General features: G+C 38.8%; 1 long non-coding RNA gene across 1 annotated transcript in view; it reads left to right on the forward strand.

Annotated features, from left to right (window-relative positions):
• The first annotated feature begins 219 nt into the window (after positions 1-219).
• LOC124864052 overlaps positions 220-21,931 on the forward strand; it is a 31,412-nt gene continuing 9,700 nt past the window's right edge. The window contains exons 1-2 of the long non-coding RNA XR_007037253.1: positions 220-299; positions 412-495. This is a non-coding gene — a long non-coding RNA (uncharacterized LOC124864052). The remainder of the gene's footprint in view (positions 300-411; positions 496-21,931) is intronic.

The following is a 21,931-nucleotide window of genomic DNA, read 5'->3' on the forward strand; positions in this document are numbered from 1 at the left end:
TAAAACTGTGATAGATTTTAATGTATTCTCCTGAAACAGCTGCTGAGATTATACCTGTGCTTCTAAATGTCCCGTGTTGTTAACAGCATGTAGAACAAGGTCAAATTAGACCCCCCTTGTGAATTGATATAGTTACTGTTGCTATAGATTTAAAACAAATTAGAAAAGAAAAACAACATCTCAGCAACCTGAATCTAATTAAGAGTAAAGATTCCAGATACAGATTCTACCTAGCAAACAGCTGTAGAGCTTAGTGTTCCTAAAAGCTCATGCTTATTATTAACAGCAGGGTTGATGAGGTAAAATATGACCTTATTAGCTTTACGTAGATTTAGGTTTCTTATAACAGAAGAAGTTCTTTCTCTGGCTGCAGTCTCTGATCCCAAATAAGCTGTTGCTGTTCTTCTCCAGAACACCACATCTGACAGCTGGGCAGCTTGGAATGTCGGGGTACTGCACCTCTTCTCCAAGCATCCAGAACCACTCATCAGCCAGGTAACGCAGACCCGTCCAAACCTATCAATATTTAACAGAGAGAATCACATAAACGCTGTGGCATTATGCTACCCTCATATGTAACACAAGTTTTTATTTTCTCATCATGTCATTTTTAGAATTCCAGCTGAGTATGTTTTGTTATAGTCAGATAAGGCCATAGGCAGGTGCAGATGGAGTTTCCATTATAAGAAAATACAGTGTGCTCCTCTTTATTGCTTAAGTCATTTTAGAATCATTGTTGTAGCTGTGATTTTAAAGGAGGATTGTGTAAATCTAAATATAATCCTGGAACTATTGTAAATGTCATGTTCAGAATTATTTATGAATTACAATAATACATTTTATGTTTTATTTTGGAAACTTTTTTTTTTTTTTATGTTTTTCATTTTATCTAGAAAAGAACAGAACAGTGTCAACAACAGTTAGTAATTACTACTCTAAAACATCCATTATATAAAGGCACCAGCTCCCCCACGACCCAGTATGGAAGAAGCAGGTATAGAAAATGGTTGGCTCCATATGCTGAATAACTTGGTGGTGGATGAGTATAAATACCTCGGTGTTCAACTGGACAACAGACTGGAGTGGAGATGCAGCTGTGAAGCTGTCTACAAGAAGGGACAGAGCAGACTGTACTTCTTGAGGAAGCTTAGGTCCTTCAGTTTTTGTAGCAAGATGCTGCATATCTTCTACACTCACCGGCCACTTTATTAGGTACATCTGTCCAACTGCTTGTTAACGCAAATTTCTAATCAGCCAATCACATGGCAGCAACTCAATGCATTTAGACATGTGGACATGGTCAAGACGATCTGCTGCAGTTCAAACCGAGTATCAGATTGGGTGAGAAAGGTGATTTAAGTGACTTTGAACGTGGCATGGTTGTTGGTGCCAGACGAGCTCTTCTGAGTATTTCAGAAACTGCTGATCTACTGGGATTTTCTCGCACTACCATCTTTAGTGTTTACAGGGAATGGTCCGAAAAAGAGAAAATATCCTGTGACAAATGCCTTGTTGATGGTTTGGTCCTTATCAATCAGCTCAGAGACGAATGACTTTAGACTGTCATATATAATAGATGTGTAGTCTTGGTTCAGAATTGATATAGCTCTATAGGAGCTATATAGCATTTTATTAATGCCTTCTTTTGGTAGAACCGATATAATTGCCTCATACCACTGTGGTGGTGTTGTCATATTTACTTGTGTCCAATTCAGTGCTTTTAATAAAATTGGAGACATTTCCTCTTCCTTTTCCTAACCCTTATACCTTTTGGCTGGGTTAGGCTTAGTTTTTTTAGGGTAAATGTTTTTAACGTCACCTATAACTCTTTTTTTTTATTATTAGGCTTAGTTACATGTTTATTCTGACACTCTCCAATTGTTGATAGATCTAATGAATCAATCTTCCAAATTATTTTGTTTCATTTGTATATACAATCTTAGAATATGTTTGAAAGGCCATATCAATACCTTATATACTACTTTCTAATTTTCGTGTCTTTGGATCAATTATTGAACATACTGATTGCATTACTTATTTCTTATGATTTTTTCTTGGAAGTGATTATGCTGCTTTCGGACCAGTTTCATAATACAATTATTTGTATTATTGTTATTTTTTTCTCATTATTATTATATATCCAGAATTTTATTCCTTGTCTCTTGGATTTGTGACAGAATATGGTTTCTGTTAGTCTCAATCGGCATACTTTCCAAATGTTTTAATGTATTGTCTAGTTAACTTAGTTGTTTTCCCTTAGCTTTCTTAATAGCCTCACTTAATGATATGAATTTGCCATTTATAACGGCCTTCTAAGTGTCCCATTAAATGTTAGGGTCAACTTGTCCATTGTTATTTCATTCTAGGAAATTTATAATTTCTGCTTTTATCTCTTATATGACATTCTTATTATTTAATGAGTTTGTGTTTAGTCTCCATATAGTTTTTCTTTTGGTCTTGTACAGATTAAATGTTAAGTATATTGGTGCGTGGTCTAACAAGTTCCTGGTACCAATTTCACAGCTTCTTATTCTGTGTCTGTCATTTCTGAGAACCAAAAGGAGATCAATCCACAAATACACTGCACAAAGGGGAGAAAAGTAGGTAATATCTCTATCTGTTCGGTACATATCTCACCAAATATCTGGAAAACCAATATCAACCAAGCCCTTTCTGAACAATTTACTTTGTGGAGTAGCTGTCCTTTTATTATTAGATGTGTCGTTTTTATGCAAGATTATATTAAAGTCACCTGCACAAATTAATACTACTCTTGACCCTGAGATCAGTTCCAAGACTTTTCTCAGCAAGAACATGTCATAGTGAGCGGGCATATGCACAGACAAAAGAGTACACATTTTCCCCTCTGTTTTTCCCTACACCAGTATATACCTTCCTTCATTGTTTCGTATTTGCTAAATAAGTTCAAAATGTAAGGACTTGTGTCTTAAAACTGCAACATCTCTTTTACGATCTGTTTTGAATGAGCTGTAATAAACATTTCCAAATTTGTTTTTTTCATTTCTCATCTTCTGCTTGGATCAGATGGGTATTTTGAAGAAGCAGAATTTGAATTTTGTCCCTTTTTATCTTAGACATGACTCTGCTCCTCTTGACAGGATTGTTGAGACCATTTATATTCCATAAAGCTGCTGTGATATCACAGAATTATATAGCCATACCAGTATGCGATTTTGCTTACACAAGAGTTAGAACACTATTAAAATATAACAAAACTACAGAACATAATGCCAAAAGAACAACTTCAGGGCTTTACTCTGTCCTGTTAAACTACAATTTCCTTCACATAGTTGGAGAAACAGTCCTACTCTAAATAGGGCCTCCTTCTCTGCCTTAGACAAAGTCCTTTCTTTGAGCATAACTCTTCTCTCAATTAGTCCTGATTAATGTAGTATTTTCATGTGACATGGGAGTTCAACCTGCGTATTAGAAACAAACAAGGTATTATGAATTCAATAAGTATCCTGTATAATATATTAATGTTAGAACACAACTAAAAAAAGGCATCAAATAGAAAGGTCAATTGTTTATTTTTTGGATCTCAAAGGAGATATACAATAATGTCGTACTTACGTAACAGGTATAAATCTTAAGTACACAGCTGACACTTAAGATACTTAATTTGCTACTTGCTGAAATCCATGGAGCTTCTCCCTAATGTGTTTGGAAAAGGCGCTGCCCGCTTTATTCCAATATGCGTCTTGGGAGAGTAGTGGCTCCTCATCTACAGCAGCCGAGCACGGCGTCTCCAGCGAGTATTCTCTTTTCCTCATGTCCTCGGTCATATCAAACACATTCCTGTATAGGCGCGGTCCGTCTTCCCAATGAATCCTCATCCTAACCGGGTATGAAGTTTGAAAACAAATTTTTTCCATCTTCTAGATGTTTTTGTATTCTTTAAGCTTGTTGTTTATCAGTCAGCAGATCATGCACGAATGATATCAGTTTAACTTCATAGATAATCCTTTTCCCTCATGTCAATTTTAGGATTCTCTCTTCTATGAAAGTTCACCAGGATAGATTTTACGATCGCCACATTTTGTAGCTTAGGACCAGTGTCTGGTGTGCTCATTGTATCTGCAGGTCCACGTGTTCTTTGAGCAAAAGTTGTTCTTTCAGAAGGTTAGCAATGAACGTAAACGTAAGAATTACCCTCGGCACCCTCCTTGATACTGTAAATGTGAATATTATTTCACCTGGATCTTCCTTCTACGTCAGTGACTTTCTCCTGGAAAGTTTTCTGTTGTTTCAGGCAGTAAAGCAGCGAGTCCCTCGGGTACACGTTCACAGTCTCCTCCTCATTCACCCATTGTTCTGCCTCAGTTAGCCTTGCTCCTTGATTATGAATATCCGCACTGACCTCTTCCAGCTTCTTGTTGATTTCAGTCTGCTGCCCAGATTCCGTTTGATATCATTCTCCATTGTGTTGTCATTTTGAATTTCTTTAATATTGTCGCATAGGTTCTGAACAGTTGTAGCCATTGTCAGATCACTTTCACATTCGTCTCCACGGCCTGCATCCTGCTGGTTTTGTTTTCAGCGTTTGTTGGATTGGTCCTTGCTTGGTCGTGACTTTTAGAACCCCCTGGTCTCTTTTTGGATCTAACACCACACATAACATGTCATTTTAGGAGACATATTATTTAGTTTATTGAGTTTTGTGGAGTTTCTTTATATCTGATGAGGACTGTTTAAATTTTCAAGCCACCATCTTGAAATGCTCCCCTATATCACATTTTATGTTTAAGGTCTTTTTTGAAGTATTGCTTTGATGGGTTAAAAGCCTTTGGATGATCTTCTGGAAGTTGTGTGAGAATAGCTCCATCATTGATACGGTTTAGCCTAAGCGAAACCGTATCAATTATGAAAGAAGAATGAATGCCATGTTCCATTTGTGTTTACTCTATGTTCAGCATGGCTTCGGGAAGTAAGAAAGTCTCTCTTCAATAAGACGTCAGACAAAAAGGAATAACAAGAAGACACTCAAGAATTTTACTTTTATCAGTCAAAGTAGATTATTGTTCCTTCTTTGTTCATCAATATTTTTGTGTTAGTTTAGTTTATTATTTATACAGGTCCTTCTCAAAATATTAGCATATTGTGATAAAGTTAATTATTTTCCATAATGTCATGATGAAAATTTAACATTCATATATTTTAGATTCATTGCACACTAACTGAAATATTTCAGGTCTTTTATTGTCTTAATACGGATGATTTTGGCATACAGCTCATGAAAACCCAAAATTCCTATCTCACAAAATTAGCATATCATTAAAAGGGTCTCTAAACGAGCTATGAACCTAATCATCTGAATCAACGAGTTAACTCTAAACACCTGCAAAAGATTCCTGAGGCCTTTAAAACTCCCAGCCTGGTTCATCACTCAAAACCCCAATCATGGGTAAGACTGACGACCTGACTGCTGTCCAGAAGGCCACTATTGACACCCTCAAGCAAGAGGGTAAGACACAGAAAGAAATTTCTGAACGAATAGGCTGTTCCCAGAGTGCTGTATCAAGGCACCTCAGTGGGAAGTCTGTGGGAAGGAAAAAGTGTGGCAGAAAACGCTGCACAACGAGAAGAGGTGACCGGACCCTGAGGAAGATTGTGGAGAAGGGCTGATTCCAGACCTTGGGGGACCTGCGGAAGCAGTGGACTGAGTCTGGAGTAGAAACATCCAGAGCCACCGTGCACAGGCGTGTGCAGGAAATGGGATACAGGTGCCGCATTCCCCAGGTCAAGCCACTTTTGAACCAGAAACAGCGGCAGAAGCACCTGACCTGGGCTACAGAGAAGCAGCACTGGACTGTTGCTCAGTGGTCCAAAGTACTTTTTTCGGATGAAAGCAAATTCTGTATGTCATTCGGAAATCAAGGTGGCAGAGTCTGGAGGAAGACTGGGGAGAAGGAAATGCCAAAATGCCAGAAGTCCAGTGTCAAGTACCCACAGTCAGTGATGGTCTGGGGTGCCGTGTCAGCGGCTGGTGTTGGTCCACTGTGTTTTATCAAGGGCAGGGTCAATGCAGCTAGCTATCAGGAGATTTTGGAGCACTTCATGCTTCCATCTGCTGAAAAGCTTTATGGAGATGAAGATTTCATTTTTCAGCACGACCTGGCACCTGCTCACAGTGCCAAAACCACTGGTAAATGGTTTACTGACCATGGTATCACTGTGCTCAATTGGCCTGCCAACTCTCCTGACCTGAACCCCATAGAGAATCTGTGGGATATTGTGAAGAGAACGTTGAGAGACTCATGACCCAACACTCTGGATGAGCTAAAGGCCGCTATCGAAGCATCCTGAGCCTCCATAAGACCTCAGCAGTGCCACAGGCTGATTGCCTCCATGCCACGCCGCATTGAAGCAGTCATTTCTGCAAAAGGATTCCCGACCAAGTATTGAGTGCATAACTGTACATGATTATTTGAAGGTTGAAGTTTTTTGTATTAAAAACACTTTTCTTTTATTGGTTGGATGAAATATGCTAATTTTGTGAGATAGGAATTTTGGGTTTTCATGAGCTGTATGCCAAAATCATTCGTATTAAGACAATAAAAGACCTGAAATATTTCAGTTAGTGTGCAATGAATCTAAAATATATGAACGTTAAATTTTCATCATGACATTATGGAAAATAATGAACTTTATCACAATATGCTAATATTTTGAGAAGGACCTGTATATCTAATCAGCGAATGCTACCAAAAATCTACTTGCTTGATTAATGGTAAAAAAAAAGAAGGTAAATGGACTGAACACATTGACATATGGCAGAAGGAAGCTGGAATTGAACCCTCAACCTTCTGATTGCAAGACAACTACTCTTCCTACTGAGACACAGTTGCTGTAAGAATAAATCTGAACTTTGATTTTTCATGGTCCTTATATGTTCTTATGTCTGATTGAAAATAAACCATAGCATCAAGAAATGTATTAAACACCTGGTCTTTTTAATTGTATAATACACATTGTTTTGTGGAAAGGCACAGGATTCACATCAAATTAATTATTAATTAATTAACTCAAAAGATAAATATATGAGACTGATTGATTAATAAGTAGTATAATTTAATGCAGGGTTAATATGTGCTACAAAACAATAAATGAATTGGTCAATAACACCAGTACAGTAGAAAACTGGCCCACCTCATCAGTGGTAGCATGTTGTGCTCTCTCTCGTGCATAGTCGTAGTCATCAGGAGTGATCAGGGTGACCAGGTCGTAGCTGTTCACTTCTGTCAAAGTCCTGCAGTGTTCTAATGCCTCCTCCCAAGTCTTATTCTCCTTCACAAGAACCAGGGTCTCGTCATAACACATGTAAGTATGCTCAGTGTCACACCCATCAGGCGCCCAATAGTGGGGGCCTGATGTGTTGGGCCACTGAACAGCACAGTGCTTATCCTGCTTTGGTTCTGTAAACAAAGCAGTACATGGGATGAGTTTTTGGCTGGAGAACAAATGATGTCAAGGTGTGCCACCAAACATTCAACAGAAAATTCCATCTAAGGCATATTGTTTTTTATAGCAGTCATTTTAGTAAATATGTTGAATTTAACCCCTTATTCAATTTAGTCAAACATGCCTTAATTTACTCTTCTGGTGACAAGTTTATACCCATTTTAATGATGAATTTGAACTGTACTTTCTTGAGGGTGTAATGGCATAAAACTGCAAGGTATTATAAAAACTAGAATTGGGTGTTTTCTTGAAATCCTCAAAGTTATACATACAGGTTGAAATATATATTTAGACTCCGTCTAAAATTTGGTTAAATGTCCCTTGAAAAGTTGCACAGCATCATGAAGCACCTGTCCTCATTTTGCTGCCTGAATAAACTCATAAGCTCATTCTTCTTACAGAATCTTGGTAGAGTAGATTTAAATCAGTTGTTGATCTTTGTGCAAAGTCTACAAAGGCTGGGACTGTTTGGGTGTGCTTGAAATGAATTTTCTATTGAAACACCCAACTGTTTCAAGTGTGAAACAAATTTCAAGTGATGAACCAAAATTTGTTAGGTTGTTTAGAAAACAACACGTAACGATAAAGACTCAGGCTGATCCAAAACCTGGTGATGCTGGAGTACCAGTGGCACTGTCCAGGGTGACGTGTGTTTAATTTTGCCATCGACTGAGAAGGTCACAGCCGAGAAAAAAGTTCCTGCTCCAACACTGACTCTTAAGCTAGACTGGGTTTTATTGCTGCCCACATGGACAAGCCAAATAACTTCTGGAGAAAATCTAAAAAATGTGTAAGTGGCTGTCTACCTCAGTTTCAGTGTGGATCTACATTTTCCTGACTAGATGAGACAAAGATTGAACGTCTTGGCCAAAATGACACAACCTACGTATGTTTGGAAGAGTCAAGGTGAGGCTCTCAAACTAAAGAATACTGCAACAGCTGCCAAGTCTAGTGGTGGCAGCATCATGATGGGGGTCCATTTTGCTGCCAGTAGTATTGCAAATTGCAAGTATTACCTCCAAATTCTATAACTGCACCTCAAATCAACAACTAGACAAATTACACAGTTGGGTGTTCCGATTGGACAAGGATTCAAAACTGGTTTTGGAATTAATGAAGTGGGCTAAACTTAGGCTTCCGGAATCTTATTTTAACTAAACTGTACCAGCTGGACCAGGAACTCAGTTTAAATGAGTTCTACCATTTCTGGTTAGAAGTGTAGTCAAATACCTAAGTAGTTCATAAATACTTGTGCCAGAAGTTTGTTGATGGTTGCAAAAAGCATCAGGTTTCTCTGAAAGTTTTTGAGCGTTTGGAGAAAATACCCAGTAAAATTAAAAGTGTGCCCAATAGTGCCAGGACAATCTAAATTGGTAATTAATTTGATTGTGTTTTTAATCTTTCTTTTAGTGTCTTCCATTCCTGCAATTTGTATTACAAGTAATGAACCCACACACGAAACAGTTTGAATTGTTGACTTTCCTGTGTGGAAAAAGCCCTCATGCACATACAGTACAATGAAAAATTTAGTAGTCTAGGGAAAAACATTTAAAGACTAATCAAGACTTAGTCAATACTGTATATCCAGCAATCAGAATGCATTATGGGGATTGTAGGAACATGTGTAAGTGGCTATTTGTCTCATTTTAGTCCACCAGTAGACCCTTTTGAATTTGCTTAGGGATTAAACTGGACCATTGTTCCCCCCCCCCCCCCCCCCCCCCCCCATCAATTACTATCATTAGAATTAAGCAACTCATTGTGTGTGAGTAGCTTATGTTTGAGTAGCTCTGTTACTTTTATTCGGATCTATTTAATCTATTTAAAAACATTTAAAGAGAAACACAACTAAACAAAGCTCCTCTAAAGGAGTTACCACTGCAATTAATGTTTTACTTTTCGTTAATGTAGAATGTATTCCTAGATCAGCGCTTCTGTGTTTTTTGTGTGTATGTTATGGTATTGTATGAGGCTAAATGTGATTCAGTTTCATCGCTCTGGTTTAAACCATAAAGGCTCAAACTTATGAAAAAACATCAGGTTTGAGTCTCCATGAATTAAATAAAACTGAATGGAGTCATATTTCGGTGTATTTAGGTGAGTTTATAGTTTATTATAGTCAATTGAAAAAGCTTGTGTGGCTGCTGCACATTTTCACTGCAGGTCAAAAGTTTGTGTGGATTTCTGCACACTTTCACGCAATGTTCATTTTTGTACAAGCCAAGTTGTGCGTAAAACATTGCGACGCAGGGTTTTTGTGGGTTTGCATGCTTCGTACATGAGGCCCCAGTGAAGCTGCCTACAATAAGGGACTGAGGGACAACTGGGGAAGTCTAGGTCATTCCATGGTTTGAGAAACGTGCTGCATATTTTCTATTAGCCTGCTTTGGAGAGTGTACACTGTTCTGGGGACTGCTATGGAACCGCTGGAAATGATTGTGGAAAGGCGGTTTCTTTATAAAATCAAGAACATTGTGGACAATACTGAGCATCCTATCCAAGGGAAGATAATTGTCAGAAATCCAGTGGTTGTCTGTCTGTAGCCTCTCTTCCTCCGTCTCCTGGTTGCTGCAGAGTATTCTGGAGGGTTTGCTAAATGGCTGAGTTCCTGCACACTGGCAGCTAATCATCCTCACCAGCACAGGAAGAGCTGTATGACGGTGATTAGACGCCTCAGTGTCAACCATAGTGGTTCCCTCCAGGATTTTCTTTGGCTTCTTTACCTTCGTGAAGTAACAAAATTCCTTGCTCAAGCTCTCTGGTTTAATAACCTCTCCTGCTTCTCTCACTCCTGTACAACCTGCCTGCCCTCCACATCAGCCATCTTCATGCCAACCTCTCTCACAGACAGGCTCAACTGGTCTCTACATACACCTCCTTGTCTTTACCTCCCACAACTTCAGTAAAGACAATTCTATCTCAGAAAAACCTCCACTCTATCCACCTGTCTCCCTTCCCCCTTCTGTCTCAGTGGCTTTACCCCAGCTGGATTTCTCCAGAGCTCCTCCCTGGATCAAGCTCACCTTGGTTCCTAACAAAAATAAACCTTTACATTTGCTTTGTCTCCCGAGTGTTTTCTGCATGTGGGTCAGGAACTAGCCCAAAACTGTGACAATAATACAATAGGTGTCTTAAGTCAAAGGCTTCTTCAGATCTCCTGTAATACTGTCTGCTACAGGTGATCTTTCCTGCCCACAGGCATCACCATCTACAACTACTCTTGGAAGAAACTTGGAAAACATTCCCTTTGGGATGATAAATACATTTTTTAATTGGAACAGTATTGAATAAACACATAGAAATGCAATGGCAAAAACTGGTGTTCAACCATCAACTAATGTAGTTCTGCTTACCGCCAAGGCGCCAAAAGAAGAAGGTTGCCTTATCATCTCCTCTGGACCATTTCCAGGGACCAGCATTATTTTCACGGTACAACCCGATCCAGCCTTGGCCATGGGAAAAGTTTTGTCTTTGTTTTTCATTTCTGATGGTAACCAGGTCAGTGTGACTCTTTCGACAGGCATACTGAGCTTCTTGCCAAGTAACCATGGTAGAATAATGTTGAAACTTCAGACTTTTGAGTTTGGAATATTGGCTCCAGACAGGATGGACCAAGGGGACAAAGATGCAGATGATCCAAATCATGTTCCCAGAAAAGGCCATCCAAACACCTGTAGTCAGATATGTGTTTTCAAAAATATTAATTACTGTAAAATGTCTAACATCTCTAGAGTGATAAAGAGATATACTGATATGTTCAAAAAGCAGATTTTAAACACATAGTCTTTACACACCTCAGCAATTGTTATTATATTCAGGTTCTTTGGCATCTGAACCAGAAACTCCACTGACACATTCACATTACTAGAAACCTACTTCTTTACCTTTTGTCATCTTGTAAATTCCCAATGAAGTTTCAATACTTTTTCATTTTTTTATTTGTTCAATACTTTTCATTGTGTCATGAAAGAATTTTATTACACATAACTTCATTTATAGACATTTATAATTTGATGTCTTGCATGTGTGGACTGAACTGGTTGTTACTGATATCGGGTTTAATTCAATCGCACCATTAGAAATAAATTTACTTAGAAAATAGTGAGGTGTTTACCCACAGTAGAACATGTGAAAGATATAACTTTAGAAATTAAGTATGTTAATTAACCAAAGTAGGGCATATCTCTGACTACTATATCTCAGTAATAGACCTTCTCTTGTGGACCTTGGTATGTGCAGAACATCCATTGTCAGCAATTAGTGAAATGCACACCTGGTGGTTTGAGGCAAATTGGAGAAAGTAGCCCACAAGACATTTGTAGGTATGAGTAAAACTGTGAACACAGATTTCTTGTCTGATTTTATCCCCTGTTCCCACTTGAGAGATGAGAGACTAAACAACACAGGGCATAATAGAAACAATAACCAACCAATTACAATTATATTTTGATCAAAAACATAAACTAAACAAAAGCCAAAAGAGAGAAAATGGATAATTGAGACTAAAAGATGGTCAAAAAAAATTAAGGACCTTAATAAAATAAACCTACCAATTAAGATTAAGAAAAATAAACTCTTAATTAAAATGAAGTAACAGTCACTGACGAAACCTCAGCCTGCTTCAGTTGTATGTATATTAGCTGTTAAATCGTTTGGCCGTTCCTTTCTTACTGCTATTAGTTAATGTGGAGAGATTTGACCTCATCATGGAGAACTTTTACATCAGTTTTTCATATAAGCACTAAAGCTATCCCTATTCCATTACACACACGAGATCAGAGACTATCTGAAATCAGTATGTATTAAGTCAAATCAAAATATTTCATTGGAAGATCAGAGTGTATATATTTAACTGAATTTTAAAACATGCTGTCCTAAAGCTCGTTCCAGTGATGCATGTGCATGTGTATAATCCTAAACGATACATCTGTACTCACCTGAAGCTGTAGAAGTGACACTGTATTGAAGCTCCAATTCTGGTAATGCTGATTCTGTATGTTTGCACTCAGTAAAAAGACTCCACCGACCAACTGTACAAGCTATAGCTAGATATGCAGATTAACCCCACGGGTTAACGCGTCATTCACCAACCTGCCTCTCAGGCTTTCTGGCTTCTATAACATCTGTGTTGCACCTTCAACTAGCATTCTCAAACTGTCTACATACAGTGCTGTGAAAGTATCTGCTCCCTTACATATTTATTTTAAGTTATCTTTTTTAGCACAAAGCTGTCCTGGCACTTTGAATTTATTCTGGACTGAAAAAACAGCTATCTGCAGACTGTATCCTAATTGCTTAACTTTAAATAAGTGATGCATCTGGCATCGAGGTAGACAGGTTGTACTGAGAAAATATAAACCTTTGTTTGTACTACCATCACCTTTTTTGATTGGTGGTTAGAGAAAATGCAAAATTCAAATCAGGGTTTCATTTTTTAAGGGTGTGCAGCCGTTAGCACTGTTGCCTTGCAACACAAAGATCCTGGGTTTGAATCCCAGCCTGAGGTCTTTTTGCATGAAGTCTGCATTTTTTCCTTTTGATCCATAAATCCTCTCTGGGTACTCTGGCTTCCTGGCACATTCAGAAAATTAGATTTTATTTTGTAAAGTTCCACCCTTTTAATTACATTTTTGCATGAGGTATTTCTGTTGTCTTTTTATTAATAAATGTAATTGTCTTTTCTAAAGAACAATCTATTTTTCAAAAGGTCAAATTTCCTTTAAGTCAGTTTTGCATATTCGGTTCCAGAACCCATGAACAGTCAAATGTTTTCCTTCCGTCGAGCCTTATAAGACACGGCATTTGTTAAACAGATATCTTGTCTCAACTTATCTTTGCATTAAGGCACATTTGTGTTTTTGTCTGTGGCCAAAATGCAACAAACTTGATTAGGGCCCTCCTTGTTTCTGCCTAAAAGACGTGCATTAGGAGAACTTTGTAGTTTGTGAGAAGTTTGTAAGATGGTGTGGTGATGGTTGTTCAACTCTATAAATATAAAAAATGTTTTTTTTTCACAATGTTAGTGACAATGGAGCATATACTTAGTTTTACACAAATAAAACAAACAGCAAAAAACAGCTGGGAAATCCTGAACACAAATGTGCAGTTTATGCTGCTGAAACCAATAACCTGTAAAATGATGCAGTAATATCACAGTATGAGTGAAGTGTGAATGTGTATGTTTAGGAGCGCATTCACACTGCTGCTCCAGTCGAGGGACCAGTAAAAGTGAGAAAATGTACACCTTCAGTTTGCTTTCACACAGAGATTTTTAGACCGCACCACACGTCATCCAGTTGCAATGGAAGGTTTTGTGGGCAGTTTGGCTCCAGCATTGCGCTGATCGAGAAAAAACAAAGCACGAAGAAGATAGTCCATCTCATGGCATGGTGTTTGTTTGTGTGTCTGTGGTTATTTGAAGGGTTATGATGAATGCAGATGTGTATGTCTAGAAATTCAAACTGGGGTTATGGCCGGGGTGTATGAGACCCCATTGCTTGTTGATTGCATAGTCTCCCCCACCCCAACCCCAAAGCTCTAAGTGTCTCTAGGGTACTAAAACTGAGGTGCAGGATGGGGCCAAATATAGCAGAGGGGGACATTGCATGGTGCTCCTCCCATGTCCACAAGGCCCATCGTCCAATAAGCCAAGACCGTACTGTTGTGTGGTGTTACATATGCATGGGTACTACTCCTCCCTACTTGAAATTATAGTTAGCTAAATAAAGATTAGAAAATTCTGGTGTACCTAGTGTATTTGGCATAGATTTGGAAATGTGGGTTTTGTGAAGTAAGACAATGTCTGCTTTAAGTTTGCTAGTTGATCTATGATTTTATGCTGTTTATAATATATATAATTTTCAATTCCAAGTACATTCCAAGTGACCATTCGTATTGAATTCATATCACTAAGTATGAGGTCTAAACTGAGTTTGTACTGGAGGTGTCGTCCTTTATGTTGGTGTGAGGGTGTGTTAATGTCAAGGTGTGTCTGTGTTGAAGTAAAAGAAACAGAAACGAGGGGGTGGAGAGACGCACACATCAAAATCACAGTCACAATTAGTTGCGCATTCATTCCAATGAACTTCGACTATTATCTTTTTTGTGTTTACAGTTTAATCATACTTGCAGTTCCATTCAGTATAACTATTCAGTAATCTCTCGGTCTCAGAACAGCTGGTTATTCGCAAAAAGCCTGTCTGCTGTGACTACAGAGCGAGCTCTCTCAGCAATGTTCTTCTTCCTTACAGGAAAAAGAGCAATCTCCTTTGGAAACTGATGTCCTCTTCCCCCTCTCTGATACGCATCAAATTGTATGCACTGCACAGATACAGTTTGGTAAGCGAGGGGATGGTGATTCTTAAAGGTGACCTTGTTCAAACCCTGATTGTTGATACAAGGGCGGAGCCCTCCATAATTGTTCTTAACAAAGAAGAACCCAGCAGTGGCTGGGGAGGTGGAGGGTCAAATTATACCCTGTTCAAGAGCCTCTGCAATGTGCTCCTCTATGGCCTTGCTCTCCTCGGTGGACAGGGAGAACATAAAATCATGGGGTTGCACAAGCGTTGCAAGTGTAGGGTAGAGGGTCGCTTCTTACTGAAGACCTTTAAGAGATCGTAGTGGACAGGTGGATTCATACCCCAGTCAACTGGCTTTGGGAGTGATGGTTCTGTGGAAAATGTTCTGGTCTTGGGAATGAGACAACGATGAAGGCAGCTGGGACACCAGTTCAGGATTTGAAACAAAGACCAGGAGATATGAGGGGCAATGGAATAGAGTTGAAAAGGATGTCCATCAACATAAGTGACTGAAATAAAATGTCCACAGAGATCAAGATGATACATAGTCGAGAGGCTAGCTCCTGGTCTATAAAGTTACTGAATGTCCCTGTATCCAAGAAAGCCTCAACAAAAAAATATTTATAAGGCTGACCCACAGTAAGAACAGAGGCCTCGCCGCTGGGGGTAGCAGCTGCTCCTCCAAACGAAAGAGCTGTAGATTGTGGAAGTAAAACAATTTAAATGTTTGAGGAGTTTTGTGATGTCGTGACATGATACACTGATTAATCTTTACAGCCAAATCAACTGTTTCATCTCATCCTGGGTGTTAGGAGCCTCACGACCGGTCATCTCAGCACGAATATTATTGGCCAGCCCCACCAAAAAGATTGAGCGGAGAGCAATGTTTCACCAGTCAATTTAGCAGCTAAAGTGCGGAACTCAGACAACATGGCAGACAGGTTGTTATCCCTGACCTAAATGAAATAATTGTGATTCCACTTCACTGCCAGCACAAAAAAAAGTTTTCTTCAGCTCTTCCGCAAATTGGGTGTAATTATTGCAGGCTGGAGATTTAGCATCGTAGAAGGCTGCTGCCCAATCCTCGGCATGCCCAGATAAAACAGAAGTTAACATGGCAACCTTGGCACCGGAGATGGCATACTTAGAAGGTTGACATTCAAACAGCATGTCTAGAATGGCAAGCAAACCATCGGGCCAACCGTCAACTCCATTCCATTTATCTGGGACTCCGATCCAGTTTAGCACTTACCAGTGTGGATGGATGCTGCAGTGCTGTAACGGAAGCAGAAATCTGGATAATCATCTTCCGTGAGGGATTCCAGCTTAGTGTTCTGGCGATCAACAACCCCACCGAGGTACAAAACATTGGCTTTTAATTGTAAGAAAATAGCACACAGTTTTAACTAGTAACACCTGAAGCGCTAAACATGGATTTGTAAAAGAGGCTAGTGTTCAAAAGGGCTGAAGACAACACCAGAATGGCAGAGAGAAGAGAGAGACAGCATGTATAGCACCTGAAGAGATGGCAGGCTGATGACCAGTAGAGATCATCAACCTACTTCTGGCCCATCTATAGAGAGGTTTCGGCCCATGAGGTGGCTGTCCCCTGGTTCAAGTACCAGCCACGGCAACCTGTGCTGCATGTCTTCTCCCTGTGTTCACCTAATTTCCTATCTGCCTAGTTTAAAAGAAAAATGATCAAATAAAGGCAGTAGTGCGGCAAAAACAAATCTAAAATAAAAAAAAAAAGAAAAGCCAGTCCTAGCGGTCACCTGACCACTACCTGACACTGCAATGCATAGCAACATTGGTTGTGGCTTGGAGATCCTCAGAATCAAACTTCTTTTTGCATTTATTACAGTTATTTACAAAGCACATTTACAGTTGTTTCCTAATGCCAGCTGACCACTGACAACTTTGCTGTCAACTTTTGAAACCAACTGTCTCCTGTCAATCCTTATTGATTTATTTTTCTCCATACTTTTCGATTTTTTTGAAATTCCTGCAGTGAAAATATATGCTTCACTACCCCATTGTATTTATTTTTGTACAGTTGTTATTAAAAAGAAATATATCAGTGACTGTTTCCCCCCCTATAGCGAAAGTGAATAGTAACTGTGTGTACATTGGATCAACTGGGCTTGACTTCCAAAAAGATCCTTGGAACGTATACCTTATTTCCAAATGTTTAGGTAGATTTTGCTTTCATGCCAGACTTCAAAATAGCTTTTTAAAAAACTAATTCTGCACTACTCCATATGGATAGATTAAGTAAGCAAACCTGTTGTTTTAAACAAAAAATGTTTTCTTGACAAAAAAAGACTTTTCATGTTAAACTGCTGAGTCGATGCAGTTGCTTATTAACAGAAATAGTGTTTCTTTCCCTAAAGATCCAACAATGTACAAACATTTTATCAGATTCTTGAAATAAATTGAAACCTTATTTCAACCTGGAAAGACTCACAAAATGGAGAAACAACAAGATGACGTTAGAGAGTTTATTAATGAAAGATTATTTCTTTGGCGCTCGAACCCCGGAGGAAGACGTAAAAGCTGAGGATGAAGTGGGTTTGAATAAACATCTTAGGATTATGATGAGGTACGTCTTCCTCCCTGGGACCTGATCCTGGTGGTGGCGTAGGCCTTGGTATATTTGGAAGGAGTTGGGAGCCTATGGTGGAGAAGGGGTGGAGGAGGGTCTAAGCTCAGCAGAAGAGCAGTGTCTTCCATGCAGAAGGTCTTTAAAAGCAATGCCCTGGGAGATGATTGGCCGAGGAGAAGTGCGGACCTGCCGTTAATTGGAGCAGCCAGTGAGGAGTGATTGGACGCAGTGGGGGTGATGAGTCTTCCATGTTGAATTTTCATTTAAACTCCATATATACATAAGCTGTAAAAAGGCATATTACCTTTTTTCTCCCTGGCTAAGTCATCACAAACTCTTTAACTGTGCAATACCTCTCTGCTTATGGTAGTTTCTGGTCACAAAGTTATCCATATGGAGCTCCCCTTTTTTGGACTGTGCCATAAAGCCAAAGAGGAAGATTTCTTTTAGAAATCTGAAAAAGATCAATCCTGAACTAAGTCATATTCATATTTCTCCCTCCTTTCTAGTATCCGTCAATGCAATGGACCTTTATAAGCATCTTGGACCATCTTGCTTCTGTTAGAGAGAGGACAGTTGCCTTTTCACATTCGGCCCCCTGGTTTACCCCAGAGCTGAGGAAAATGAAGGCTGCTGGTCGATTGCTCGAGAGACGCTTTTTAGCCTCTGATCAGCTGGTCCGCAAGCTAGCTTATCAGGAGCACCGTTCACTGTATGCAAGGTCTCTCAAGGAATCCCGGTCTCTATTTTATTTATCCATCGTCTCTGATAATTCTAGTAATTTCATTACCCAGCTCCTTAAGCCACAATCAGCATCCAGAGCACCTACATGACAGCAGAGTACTGGAAAAATTTCAGTCAGTTTTCCAATCTAACCATAGTACTGAAACAACTTTAGTCCAGTCACAAATTACCTGTTGATGACTTCTGATCATTTACTCTTTTTCTTCACTGTTTATTCTTCTGGATTTGTCGGCAGCCTTTAACACTGTTGACCACCACTTCCCTCTCCACTGCCTACAGCATCTTGTAGGACTCACTGGCGCTGCCCTGGAGTGGTTCTGTACACTTCTGAACTTAAATAAAATCTCTAAACAAATCCATCCCTCATTAGTCTTTATCATGCATGTAGCAAATAGTGTTTTTGGTTGTCAGTATTATTTTTGATTAGGACCTTGGGCTTTTAAAAGTTCTGTTTTAGTTAACCCATTTCAATGGCATTTTTCTGCTTTTGGTTTGCCTGCAATTGAAATCTCTAACCCTGAACCATGAAATCTTCAGGCTATTGGTCTAATTGAATGTCAGAGACTGAGAACTCATTTTCTCTTCTGCTCTCGGTGGGGTCAGACACTTTTCCACTCTCTCCTTGATCCTCCCCCATTTTTTGCCCTGCTTCAGCTTTTTGTCTATGTTTTTCTTAGAGCCTCTGTTCGCATATCCTCCTAATTTGTTCATTATGGATTTGGTCAGCTGGTCTCTCAACGCAATTGATCAAATTTTCTCGACATGAAGAGAGGGTAAAGGGGAACCCTCTTGTCCAGACGGGAGGGACGTTCTTCTTTGAATACGCAATGGATTCCTGGCAGCAGTGGAAGATTGTGTGCCTGAGAACAATGTCAATCGAGGACGTGGAAGATTTGTACATAATTGGATTTCTGATAACAGGATTTCTGCTTTTTGGAGTAGGCGGTTACCTGGCTTATCAAAAGATTTGTAAAACATCGGCAGCTGTTCAAAGCACTCCAAAGCTGCCTGGGATGTTTGAAGGGATCTTTAGAGCTCTCAGCAGTCAGACTGATATGTTAAGAATTGCAAGCTGGATGCTATCCTTGAACAGAATCGCAAGCTGGCTGCGTTTCCCAGACTCATAGGTGATATGATTTAATCTTGGAGAAAGTTCTTTGCTCAGGATCTACTGAAAGTACCAGAAATTTGGCTATTTGGATTTGAAATTGAGAATGCCAGTAAGACTTTGAAGGCAGGCGGAAAATCACAGCTGGCCTGAACCAAAGCATTTATTATTTGTCTAATCCAGGCGCCCCAATATGGCCTTCACAGGCTTCTTATCAAAACATTTCTCCTGGATGTTCTGTAAATATGACACTCTGCCCCAGCAACCCCCCTCATCTGTGAACTGAACTGTATGGCCGTTTGATAAAACTTCCATCTGTTTTTCAAGGACAATGGCACCTTCGTCAGTGTTGACAGTCTAATTCTTTGCACACATGATCATACTTAAAAAATATTGGCACCCTCACGAGTCCACCATGCCCCTGCAAAATCTTTGCTTATGTGTGTTGCTTTCCCATGCTCCTTATTTTTACCTAAATGAGGATTTCATTTCTTAATTTCCTCCCCTTTTCATAGATTTTTAGATTTACCAGTGAAAGGAAAATAATACTAGTTTCTTAAAAATTTTAACAAAAGCTGCTTTAACACCAGTGACTCAGCTTCCTTAGTTAGAACTCAGTGATTGCTTAGTTAAATTTCAATGGATGCAAATGATTTATTATTGGACTACAACTGCATTATACCAGCGAACCCAAGGATCATTCTCTCTTAGCACAAGATGCTTTCCCTACATAGAGGACTTAATGATATAATTACCTTTTTAGAAAGATCGGTTTAGAACCAGCTCTTACCAGTAAAACCCAAAGGATTATTAATGTTATCTGTATCATTGTAATGATGGCCAGAGATTTTTAGATTTCTCAGAAGGATTCATAGATTTTTAGATTTCTTACAAGGATTGTAGTATCATTTGATTTGTTTTTCTGTGTCTGTATCTCTCTATTTTCTTTGTGATTGTATTGTAATTGTATGTGCAGTGCTTTGAGTGTCTTGTTACTGAAAAGCACTATATAAATAAACTTACCTTACCTATTGGTTATGTTTCTTTTTATACAGCAAATGCCAACATCTGTTTTCTAGCCTTGGGTGAAACCAGTGTCCTCATCTTTTTGCCACAGGATTATAAAACAAATGTTTCTGCTTAAGCAGACTCATGCAAAAACTCTTTCCTAAGGCAAGGATCTCCATGTTCTGTCCTTACAATTGACCTTGTCTTTTTATGTTGATGCTTGTGCCTTTGCTATGCAAAGCTATTGAAGGAGCTATTCCTGCAACCAACTATATTTCCTGTTTTTCATCCCGTAGATTTTATTACTGGCTCAAGTGTATATGTTTAGTTGTGTTTCTCTCCTAGATTAAGCCACTAAAGGAGGCAATGCAGCCATTAACTCTTTTAATTTTTCTTCAGCATAGAAAGTACTACTAGACCTGTGCTTCTATGTTTTTCGTGTCTGCTCTTGTCAAACTACCAGTCATTCATTGCAGACAGCTGCTTACACTGACTCAGGTTCTATTGACTAAGTTTGTCTACAGTCATATTCAATAAATTAGAATATTTTTGAAACATTTTTTTGTATTTCAGTAACTCAATTTACTAAGTGAAACACAATATATAGATTAATTACACATACTGATATTTTCAAGCCTTTATCTCTGTTAATTATAATATTCTGCTTACTTTAGAATATTACATAAAAAGTATTTTTAATACAGAAAAGTATGTTTAATACCAGCTTAAACGTTGTCATTTTCAAAAGGTCCTTTTATTCTGACAAACAGGTCTACTCAGAACACAAATTCTAATTTCCTAAATATGACTGTACATTTATGTATATTATAGAAAAGAATAGAAACATCATTCATTGTCCCTTAGTGGGAAAATTCAGGTGTACCAGCAGCAAAGCGGCAGGCATGACGAAGCATGCAGATTCCCACAAGGGTACAAATATTCAAACAGTGGTGAGACTTTACAGTAAGGGCAGATTTACAGTCTGTTTGGTTTAACTTTTATCTGCTTTCCACCATGTCTTAGCCTAATGAAGAAAGGTCTGATTGTATATCAGTGTTGGATTCCAATAAAAAATAAATGACAAACACACAGAATCAAAATACAAGCTTCAGAGATCTATTGAAGGAAGTAGCAACACAACATCAAACTGGCCAGCACAATATCATCTCAGTAAATTGTATCAATGCTGTAAAATTTTTTAAAGTCAACTTAGAGATTTCCTAAAAGCTGCCAACATTTCTAAATCCAGCATGTACCAGACAAAGGTTGAAAGCCCCAAAGGATAAAACAGGGGGACATTTTTCTGTCCTGATCAGCTTTGTAGTTATCTGCTGACATAGGTGAGCTAGGTTTACCCCAATGTGACAATTGTGTCCATTGTAAAGAATAAAAACTTTAGCCAAACACCCTTCAGTCTGTTAGGTATTGAATTCCAGCCCATTGCAGCGGTGTTATAGAACAATGAAGGAGTGACTTCAAGCACTGGCATTCTGAAACAGCAAGCCCTGAACACATACATATACAGGTCCTTCTCAAAATATTAGCATATTGTGATAAAGTTCATTATTTTCCATAATATCATGATGAAAATTTAACATTCATATAGTTTAGATTCATTGCACACTAACTGAAATATTTCAGGTCTTTTATTGTCTTAATACGGATGATTTTGGCATACAGCTCAGG

The sequence above is a fragment of the Girardinichthys multiradiatus genome, chromosome Y (assembly GCF_021462225.1).
Source record: "Girardinichthys multiradiatus isolate DD_20200921_A chromosome Y, DD_fGirMul_XY1, whole genome shotgun sequence".
Classification (NCBI taxonomy): domain Eukaryota; kingdom Metazoa; phylum Chordata; class Actinopteri; order Cyprinodontiformes; family Goodeidae; genus Girardinichthys; species Girardinichthys multiradiatus.